This window comes from Spea bombifrons, chromosome 2 (genome assembly GCF_027358695.1).
Source record: "Spea bombifrons isolate aSpeBom1 chromosome 2, aSpeBom1.2.pri, whole genome shotgun sequence".
NCBI classification, from domain to species: Eukaryota; Metazoa; Chordata; class Amphibia; order Anura; family Pelobatidae; genus Spea; species Spea bombifrons.
The window spans coordinates 63,450,786-63,460,931 of NC_071088.1; positions in this window are offsets into that span (position 1 = coordinate 63,450,786).

A 10,146-nucleotide genomic window follows, 5' to 3' on the forward strand; every position below is an offset into this window, starting at 1 on the left:
TGCTAAAAGTGTACATACAAACTTCCTTAAAGTTGCCAGTTGCAATTCGGCTGTTGAAATAATGATGGGCATTTTGTGACTTTTTTTGTGAACAAAATGCTGCTGTGATTTCATAAATGTCCCTTATTCGTCATAATCATGTAGAAACAACAAACCTAACAGCAAGATGACCTATTCTATCCAGGCAGACTATTGAATATGTGTACTTGTAATCAAACAGGTTCCCACAAGACATGTTTTATTTGATTGGACTCTGCATACATGAGACAAGACCATTCTTTTTAACGCAGTTTTAACAGCAGAATCCGAAAATTGATCCAGCTGCACTTTATAAGCACGGAAATACAAAGTCACCGTTTAAAAAGAAAATCAATTAAACTATCTACTTTAACTGAAATGTCTAACTCATTCTAATCAGTGACACATTGTTGCACTGAGTGCCCAATGGATTCATTTTAACAGGAACATCACTAAAAGGCATTTTCTGACCCGCAAGTGAATGTGGCAGACTACTAGAAATATCTTTACCTAAGAAACTGTAGAATTTTTTTAAACAGTTTCCCTTATTTCCCTATAAGGTATTAAGTATTTTTTTGGGGGGTGGTGGTTAAATGTTTTAAAGAAAAACACAGCCACCTAGTACTTAGAATTTGTATTTGAAGAACAGAGGTGCTGGCGGTGATATTCATGTAGCTGTTTAGGGATTATAAGTCTAATATTAATCACCAACATCGAAAAAATAATTTGAAAGAGTAGGACAAAAAAACTGAAAGTTTATTATAATCTTATTAAATTGTATACCGAAGCCAAACAGACAGAAAGGATTAGATGCCAAGATAAGACCCGTTACTGTTTCCAATATATTTAATGTAACCCATTAGAGTTATAAAGTAACATTACCAGTAGACAAGGGAAACAGATACACGGCTGTATATGCCCTATTAAATTTGGAGTCCAATACTCTGAGATCGCCTCATGGGAAACTTGAATACATCTAGCAGTAGACGGTATATACTGGGTATTTGTGCAAACAAACATATACAGTGGACATAAAAAGTCTACGCACCCCTGTTAAAATGCCAGGTTCTTGTGATGTTAAAGAATGAGACAAAGATAAATCATGTCAGAACTTTTTCCACCTTTAATGTGACCTATAACGTGAACAATTCAATTGCAAAACAAGCTGAAATCTTTGGGGGGGGGCACAAAAAACCCACAATAACCTGGTTGCATAAGTGTGCACACCCTCTTATAACCAGGGCTGTGGCTGTGTTCAGAATTAACCAATCACATTTAAACTCATGTTAAATAGAAGTCATTACACACCTGCCATCATTTAAAGTGACTCAAACCCAAGCCATGTCACTTCATCTGCAAAGCTGTATCTTTTTCTAAGCTTTAATAGTTATAACTTTATGGCTTTTTTGATATGACATTTTGCATCAGCAGTCAAGAAATAAAGTAAGAAAGTAGGTTTATTGTAAATGAGGTGTCATGAATCACATAAAATAGAATTGTAAGAATTGATGTATGGCAAAATGTGTGGGTTTTAAAAGAAGTACACAAACTTTCACATTCCTGTTTCTATTGTGTAGGCATGATAATCAAACCTTAATTAGGTTTGGAAATGTGAACAGGCCTGATATCAGAGAAGGGCAAGATGACCTGAAGAAGAATTTTCCAATTAAATAAAATAATAAGACGTTAACTTCTTATCTAGTGGGAGATACAAGGGCTTCTGGAAAGAACTCCCTTCACCTGACCGATAGAGAGTGTGAAAAAAAAGACCTTAATGAACACTTTAATAACTATGCAGGGGAAAGTCTGTCCTTGGACATGATGGAAAGCAGATAAAAAAAAAATCTAATCAAACGCATACAGAAAGAATTTAAAAGCAGACTATTGTGACTCACTACTTTACTTGAAAGATGTTGGCAATGGCCACAAATAAGGTGTCACTGCCTATAAACTAACATCTTCCATACAGTATATCTTTTTCATTTGCTAATGTATTAAAATCGTTATTTCCACTTACATTTAAACTACAACAAAAATAAAGTATTTTTAATGCTTGACTGCAGATAAAAAGCACTTGGCTCTTCTAGTTTGCCCATTTTTTTTTACCTGTCAAGTGTCAGACTTTATTTGGCCCTTGGTCTGATCTTATGCTCTGGATAGCCATATGTCTATCCTTTTCATATTTAAATTTCTTTACTGTATTAACATCCACCACTCCTGTTGAAATGCTTTTCCAGGGTTTTATTTACTGCAGTCACCGTAAAGTAAATCATTCCTACATTACATCAAAGCCTCTGACAGTTACCTGTTATCGGTGACAGCAGCAGAAAGACAAGCAGATCATATTTTATCCCTGGCTTTAAAAGGCTGCTTTTGTGGGGCCTCTGGCATTAAAGGGTTAAAGATTTACTTGTGTATCAAGGAGCCCCAGCTACCCATTTGTATTGCAGCTCTAGGCAAGAAAAGGTCCATGTACAGGATCTATACTGTTTCAAAATCCAATTTGTCACACTCAGTGTATCAGAGGAGACTTTGGTGCAGGGTAGAACACCGTGTCCTGACCAGAGAAAGCCCATCGGATTCAGAAGAGCTCTTCACCCTCCAGCTGGTTCCCCCTCGGGTTGAGCCTAAGGGTGCACACACAAGATGGAGTTCAGGGTTGTAGGAAATCATTTTTTATACTTTTATTCTGTCACACACTTTAGGCTTGACTGTGACTTGATTATTATGAACATATGTTTTTTTGAACACGTAATGTAGCTATTTAGAGGATCCTCTGGTATATTCGTGTATCCTATGACTGCTTCGTTAGGAGTTCCTAAATCCATACATTGCCTAAATATAGTAAAGAACGTGTACACTAACTATATGTAAAAGGGTATAAATATCTACGCCACCAAAGGCAAGGCGCTCTTTCACCTTCATCTCACCAAGAATACTGAGCCTACAGTACCTGTGACCACCATCTGTTCCATCAACCAGTACTGTATGGATATTACTTTGTTATTGAATAAACCTGCTTAAGAAGACTTTGAAGCTGTGGTCTTGATTGCTGTTTGGTCACTGGAGAAGTTTAGATATTCAAGACAACGAATAATCTAACAAGGGTAGTCAATGTCAGAGCCGTTGTAAGGTAAGACAGAGTTCAGGGTAGTTGCATAACAGAGCAGATTAAAAAGCCAGATAACAGAATAGTTGGGGTCAATGCAGGTCAAACACAGGATAGGATACACCAGGGCTTGACAAATTTGTTGTGAATCTAGGCGCCAGCTAAAAAAGTTAGGAGCCAGGATTTTTTTTTAAACTAACAGTTGGTTAGGAGTGATCTGATCATCATCAGCCCACTTACTAAACTCACAGCATTTGACCTGGAAGCACCCTGGACTTTCAGGTCAGTGCTGTTTTTTTTTGTTTGTTTTTTTTTTAAATTATTTTTTTTTGATATATATATTTTTTTAACACTTTCAATGCTGATGTTCCATTGGAGCACAGCATTGACTGATATTTAGTCCCCACAAGCTTGTGGGGACAAATGTTAACCCCTGCAATGCCACGAATGTGTTGTAAACAATTGTGGAATTGAAGGGGTTAATGCTACACTGTCGCTCTCATGGAGCGATCAGGCAGCATGGGGGTGTTGGGGCTGGTCTCCACACTCATGTGGAGACCAAAGAACCCTCTCCCCCTGTCACTGAAGCTGCCTCTGGCAGCTGGGAAGCAATTGCTGGTCTATAGACCAGCCATTGCAGTGGGGAGTCTCTGATGACTGCTGTAGGCTTCCATGCCTACAGGAGTCATCAAAGGGCTTGTGGGGGCTCGTTTTTGCTGTTGCTGGTCTGCCTGGACTTCCAGGCAGACCACCAGCAGCAGAGCCCCTTGAAAAACGGGAATTAACCCCTAAATGGCGGTCGCGGCATTGAAGGGGTTAACGCTGCCCTGTCGCTCTCATGGAGCGATCAGGCAGCAGGGGGATGTTGTGTCAGGTCCCCACACTTGTGTGGGGACCCAATCAACACTGAATCCCCTTTCCTGAAGCTGCCTGTGGCAGCTGAAAACGCTATTGCAGGTTTCCCTGCAATCGCGGTTTCAGCCTACAGGATCACTCCGTGGGAGTGATCACAGGCTCGGGGGCGGGCTCTGAGTGGCTGTGCTGTCTGCCCAGACTCCTGGGCAGACAGCAGCAGCAGCGCCCCCGCGTGGTGACACGGGGACATATTTTTGTGGATGTAAGAGGCTAAGAGGCTGACAAACTCCTAGGCGCCAGGACAAAATTTGTCGAGCCCTGGGATACACTATGACAAGCACAGGTATGATTATTAGAGGACAAAGATGAGTGAGTCTCTGAGACTTTTATGTGGCATAGGAGGAGAAAAGGAGACATGTCTAGAGCAAAAGAGGAGTGGGACACATCGGGGGAAGTTGCTACCGAATGACATGGGACACAGGATGGAGGTCGATCCCGATGGCATGTGGGAGAAGCAGACCTCGTGGCACCATTGGGAGGCCAACCCCTGTGGAGCAGTAATGGCTAGTTGACACCATTAGGCTCTTTTTGCATTCCTCAACAGATGAGCTTTCCGCAGTGCTATTAATGATGATGTTCCGCAAAACAATAATTTCAGTCTCTATAGCAACAGCTTGTTTTTGTGTCACATGACAATTAAGTGATCCTGGCAAAATGTATGAGATAATTTTTTACTTGATTAAAAAAATATTTCTGGGAAGGATTTGTGCATTAATCAGTTTTAGGAATGAACTTTTTAATTCAGCATTTAAATTACAATTCAATACAGTAGGTGGAACGGCACCACTAACATGACCAGATATATGGAGTTAGCTATTCTCCCTACATTAAGTTTACCATAGTAACACATACAGTCATATTTCATAAACATTTGCAAACAAATAATACTTCTCCCCAGCTGCTTGTATCTGCATAGAAATGAAATATAAATACTAATATCTCTTTGGAAAAATACAAAATATGTAAATCTATTTTTCTACCTATCATCTGATTCTACAACACCGCTGTATTATTCCTTAGGGGTAAAAACATAACAAAAACACTAATTCTGTTTTTTAAATGAAACCCATGAAGCAAGTGGCAGTAACCTGGCTGGCGTAACCCAATATATCAGGAAGTGTTGCTGCATGATTCATTTTTTTTTTTTTACTCCTGTTCATTTTCTATGTATCTGCAGTGTTGCTATTACCCTCTAAAGGCATTGTGGCAAAAGGACATCATTTCATTCTGCATCCCATACTGTTTACTGCATAATTACTGAGCCAATTAGCAGATAACAAGTCACTTAGACAACCAGTTAGTACAGCTATAATTCAGCCTTTCTAATACGTTTATAATTGTTTCCAGCATCCACGGTGAAAGCAATGCTGATGTTAAGCGAGGTGAAATGTATGCAAATGATAGTCTAATAAGTTTTAGCTATGGGCAGTCTAGTTGTCAGACCTCTCTCTGTTATCAGACCACCCTTTGTGTGAGCAGATGCCAGCGTCTCAATTCTCTACAGTTTCATAATGTCATTGTTTGCAAATCTCATATTTAGTTCAGTGGCGAGAGATGAAAAAAGCTGGCACATGCTCGGCCAGTGATAGCAGCTTTATCCATTTCCCCTGGCTGAAGCAGCCATGTGAAAGAGGTTTTACAATCTCCAGATTAAATGTAAAAAAGTTTTTGTACCGTGTTAGCTGTTGAGAAAACAGGAGAAAAGTATAGTTAAAATGATACCATTTATTGGCTAACTGAGAGTTTGATTGCGAGCTTTCGAGACCAAGTTGTTAGGTCCCTTCCTCAGGCATTAATGAAGCTAACACAGACTTATCTAAATACAAAAGCACAATTCACACATTAACAAAGACATTAGATAAACACAGAGGTATTGGGGAATTTGTTCAGCAGTAAATTAGTTGGACTAGTAGAGATCCAATGGACAGATATGGTTCAATCAAAGTATGGTTGGTCAGTTCACTCCCTGGTTAGAGGGGCCATAAAACCATTAGACATATGCCAGATCCATGAAGGTGTCAAATGTTCCCAGGAATAAGTTGTTTGTAGTGAATTCGAATTGTGGGAGGATTAATGGTTGGTGATGTTATAATGGGAGATGAATTCTCTGTCTCTGTTGAGGCCAGTAATTAGGGTATTAAAACGGTATATTAGTTTGATCTCCCATATCTTTCTCTCCCTCTGGGTGCGGAACGATCCCATCAGTACTGACAGCTTCACATCCTGAATGCTGTGTCCAGGCTGACAGAAATGTTCTCCAACAGGTGTATCTACTTTTTTCTGTTTGATGTAAAAACAAAAAATACTGTCTGGAATTCCTTTAGTGAAAATATCTTGGAATTCACTGAAGATATAGCCACTAGTGACACAAGTTTTTCACAATTCCTTTTGGATGGGGGCACTGATATTTCTTTCTTTCTACAAAGGGAACTTGTTTGCCTACATAGGATGGTAAAGATACTTATGTATGCCTGTTGGTGATGGATGCACTAAATAGTCACCCAGCTCAACTGACAATGCAATTAGGAAATCATACAAATGCAAGCGTGGACAACAAGGCCACAAGGAACTTTATTAAAATGGTGTTAATAGTGCATAGTTCAATCAGTGTGATCAATTTCAAGAAATTTCACTAATTTAGCTATGTATTATAAAGGGCCAACTAGACTTCTTTGAGGAGAAACACACCGGTCTAGCTCCCGCACAAGTCACAGTGAAGTTGGTGAGTTACTAAGGAGAATAATATAAGTGTATTGGTAGGAGAGAGAACAGAGTTTTTGGTCGAACATGGGCCACCATACAAAAAAGGCATATGATGACAGAAGTATAAACCAGGGCAGGAATCAGAACATAAATATTGACTGAAAGAGGTACATCTACTAAAATCTCATGAAGAAACCAACATGATAATATTGTTTTAGATTAATGAAGCAGGTTTCAGCAGCTTTTAACTTGATGAAGAGACCTCCAAGTTCTGCAGTACTTATGCGGCTCTATTTTTTTTTTGATTTGCTAACTAAACAGGCAACTCCTAGTTGTAGTGATTTTATTTCTCTGATCTGCTACAGCTTCATCCCATATATGTCAGCTTGCAGCACATTAGCTCCTATTGATATGTCATCATGATGCTGACAAGGGCCTCAGAGATTGTTTTGTAGGTAAAGCCCGAAATAATTTTGCTGTGTTTGCCCAATGCAACTTGAACAAAGACTCCATTTTGTCTTGGATTAATACAGCAGTATTGTTTTTTTTTTTAACTTTCCTTTTAGTAAAAGAAGGAAACGTGGGTAGCAGCTGGTGATTCCAAAGACCATCCTAAAAGCACAGGCTTCTATCTCCTTCAGTCTCCATATCCCGCTACTGAAGGTCTAAGCTCAGCCCAGCATACATCCTGCAAAATTCTATATAATAAGGTGGCCTGCTGTAGTGTATCACAAGGTAAAGTATCAAATTCAAATATTAATGGCTCACGCATCTTATTAACAAAATACTTCCCTTGACTCTGCTTGTCTGACTAACCTTCAGCCCCTGTTATCATTGGAGCTTCAATACCCCATTGCGTTTTATTTATTCATTTGCTATGTTGCCTAAGCTTTAATTCTCCTCTTGACCCCTAACACTTCATGTCTGCCCTCTACATAAGCAGATCTAACAAATTAGCTAATGACTTTTGCAATAAATACAAAGTTATTTGTACTCGTTGCTCAACCTCTGTGCCTGTTTCACCTAATTATAAACCTCTCATTACACACTCGACATCTCCAGCAAGGCTCCGGCCTACATTAGCGCTTATCAATCAAGATATCCTTTCTTTAGCAGCCCTTTTTTCCTTCTTGACATTTCTAGACCACAGATCCTTTCTTGGGCTATATTTGAATTTCTAAGAGAAATTACCCAGGGCAGAAAACACTGACTGAAACAGTGCATCTTTTGAAATCTCATGAAGAATCTACATAATAATATTCATTAGTGAATAATTAAGTTGGAGATTACAATTCAATGCTGAATAATGGAGGCACATTCAAGTGTGCCATGCACCTCAACTAGGTAATGGTGTGTAACAACTGCACATTGCAAAAGTACTAAATCATTATTTATTTTCTTTTTATAAGGTTTCCTTGGCATATGGAGTCACGGCCGCTGTCCTTGCTTTGATGCACTGCTATATTGCATCATATCCTGGCAATCTGTGTCTTAAAGGGGCACAGTGCCTTGTAATGAATCATAATTAGTATACTAAGTACTTCATATATATATATATATATATATATATATATATATATATATATATATATACTACTTCTCCACTACTTTACTCTCACTATATATATACTACTTCCTCCACCCTGGACCTGCTACTTGGGCCTGACTGGCCTAAGCCAGAATACGTCACTGGTCCATAAGGCATCATTTTAAACATTTTATAGGTTTGGGACCTAACAATTGCTTTTGACACTCGGCAATAGGCATTTTTTGCTGCCCTTGTGGTACATGTCAAAGCGATTGTTCGTTCTATTCTGTTTCACTGTGCATGAGTGCGATTTGCAGATGAATTTGCCCTGGAGTTACCAGAACCATGGTCTACTCCTGCAGCTTCTTGTTGTATAATATTCATGCACACGCTTTTCTACAGTTAAACCTAATGCAGCTATGTCACTTCCAATGTTCTCTGACAATTTTGTGTCTGTTTATAAAATTGTTGCTCTGGGTGTCTGTAATTTCTTATATTAAATTTCGATATTGCTTTAGAAATGTACCAACTTTGTCACCAGCAAGAAACGCATAGTGGTTTCCCTTGCTTTGATATATTTGTCCACAAAAAAGGTTGTTTATTACAGTGCTTTCCTTTACCTCCTTCAAGTGTATTCAGTCCTCTGCTCTTCGTTATATATATCTGTGCTCTCATTCTTTTTTATATCAGCATCTTTTCTTTTTTATACACGTGCTTGAAAATTACATTCTGCTCTGGGAGCTTTACTATTGAGTGTGCACATCGATTTTCGTGGCTATAGTCTTCCTCTTTGATTGCCTCTCACTTTCAGCTTCACATCTTAACCAGACAGATTACATATATATACTGTATGTATAGATATATATATATATACATATATATATATGTATATACTAATGCATGCTGATGAGCACACTTGAACATCTACTTGTGCTGTAGCTTATGACTTTCAGCTGCAATATTTGTCAGGCTGTCTCTTAAAGTAAGAAATAGAAGGTGGCCAATAAAAAAGTACAAAATAGACAAAATACAAAAGTAACCCTACGCAAGGTGATACTCAAAAGCATGAAAAACACACAAATATGCATAAGATTTGACCCTTTTTTTTGTAAATTATGTAAAAATAGAGAATTTCATCCTCAAATATGCATATGAAGATGCTAATATATAAAAGAACACATATAGTGTAAAATAGTAAGATAAACTGAAAATAAGCACCGATGGTTCCACTCAGAAGATTGGCTCCAAATGACAACGTGGAGCTACGTACAGTTTCCAAGTGTAATGGTCCTTGTGCAGTAAATTGAGAATGTCATGCAAAAGATGCCACTCAAAGATCTTTAATGTCAACAATTCACCAAAGTCGTACTCACACCCACAGTGTCACAAGTGGCAGCTAGAAAGGCTGGGGGTCTCTGTTCTCTACTCCTCTGCGCAATCAGTTTAGATCCCACCAGTCATCTAAACTGGTAACTGTAAAAGAAACATTGTACCCAGATATCTTTGCACCCCCTTTGGCCATTGGTAGTCTTTAAATAAATGTAGTTATGCTTAGTTAATTGATAGTTTTAGAAACTGCCATTCTCTTCCTTAGCTGTATTGTCCTGACAATGAGTCTACTAAATCCTCAACTCATTTTCAAAACAGCAAAATATAACACTTCAACATTGTACAAGGTCCTATTAGTATAATCTCCCACAAATACATATTGTTAATACTTACAACCAGCCTGTGCCAACCCCAACAAAATGATTTATGCCTTTGATTCAACATTAATATGTGAGAAGGACCTTTTCTGCCCTTGAGGATCTCGGCAAACATAACAAATTAGTCTGATTACATATGTAGTGAAAACTAATTTGTAATTTATTAA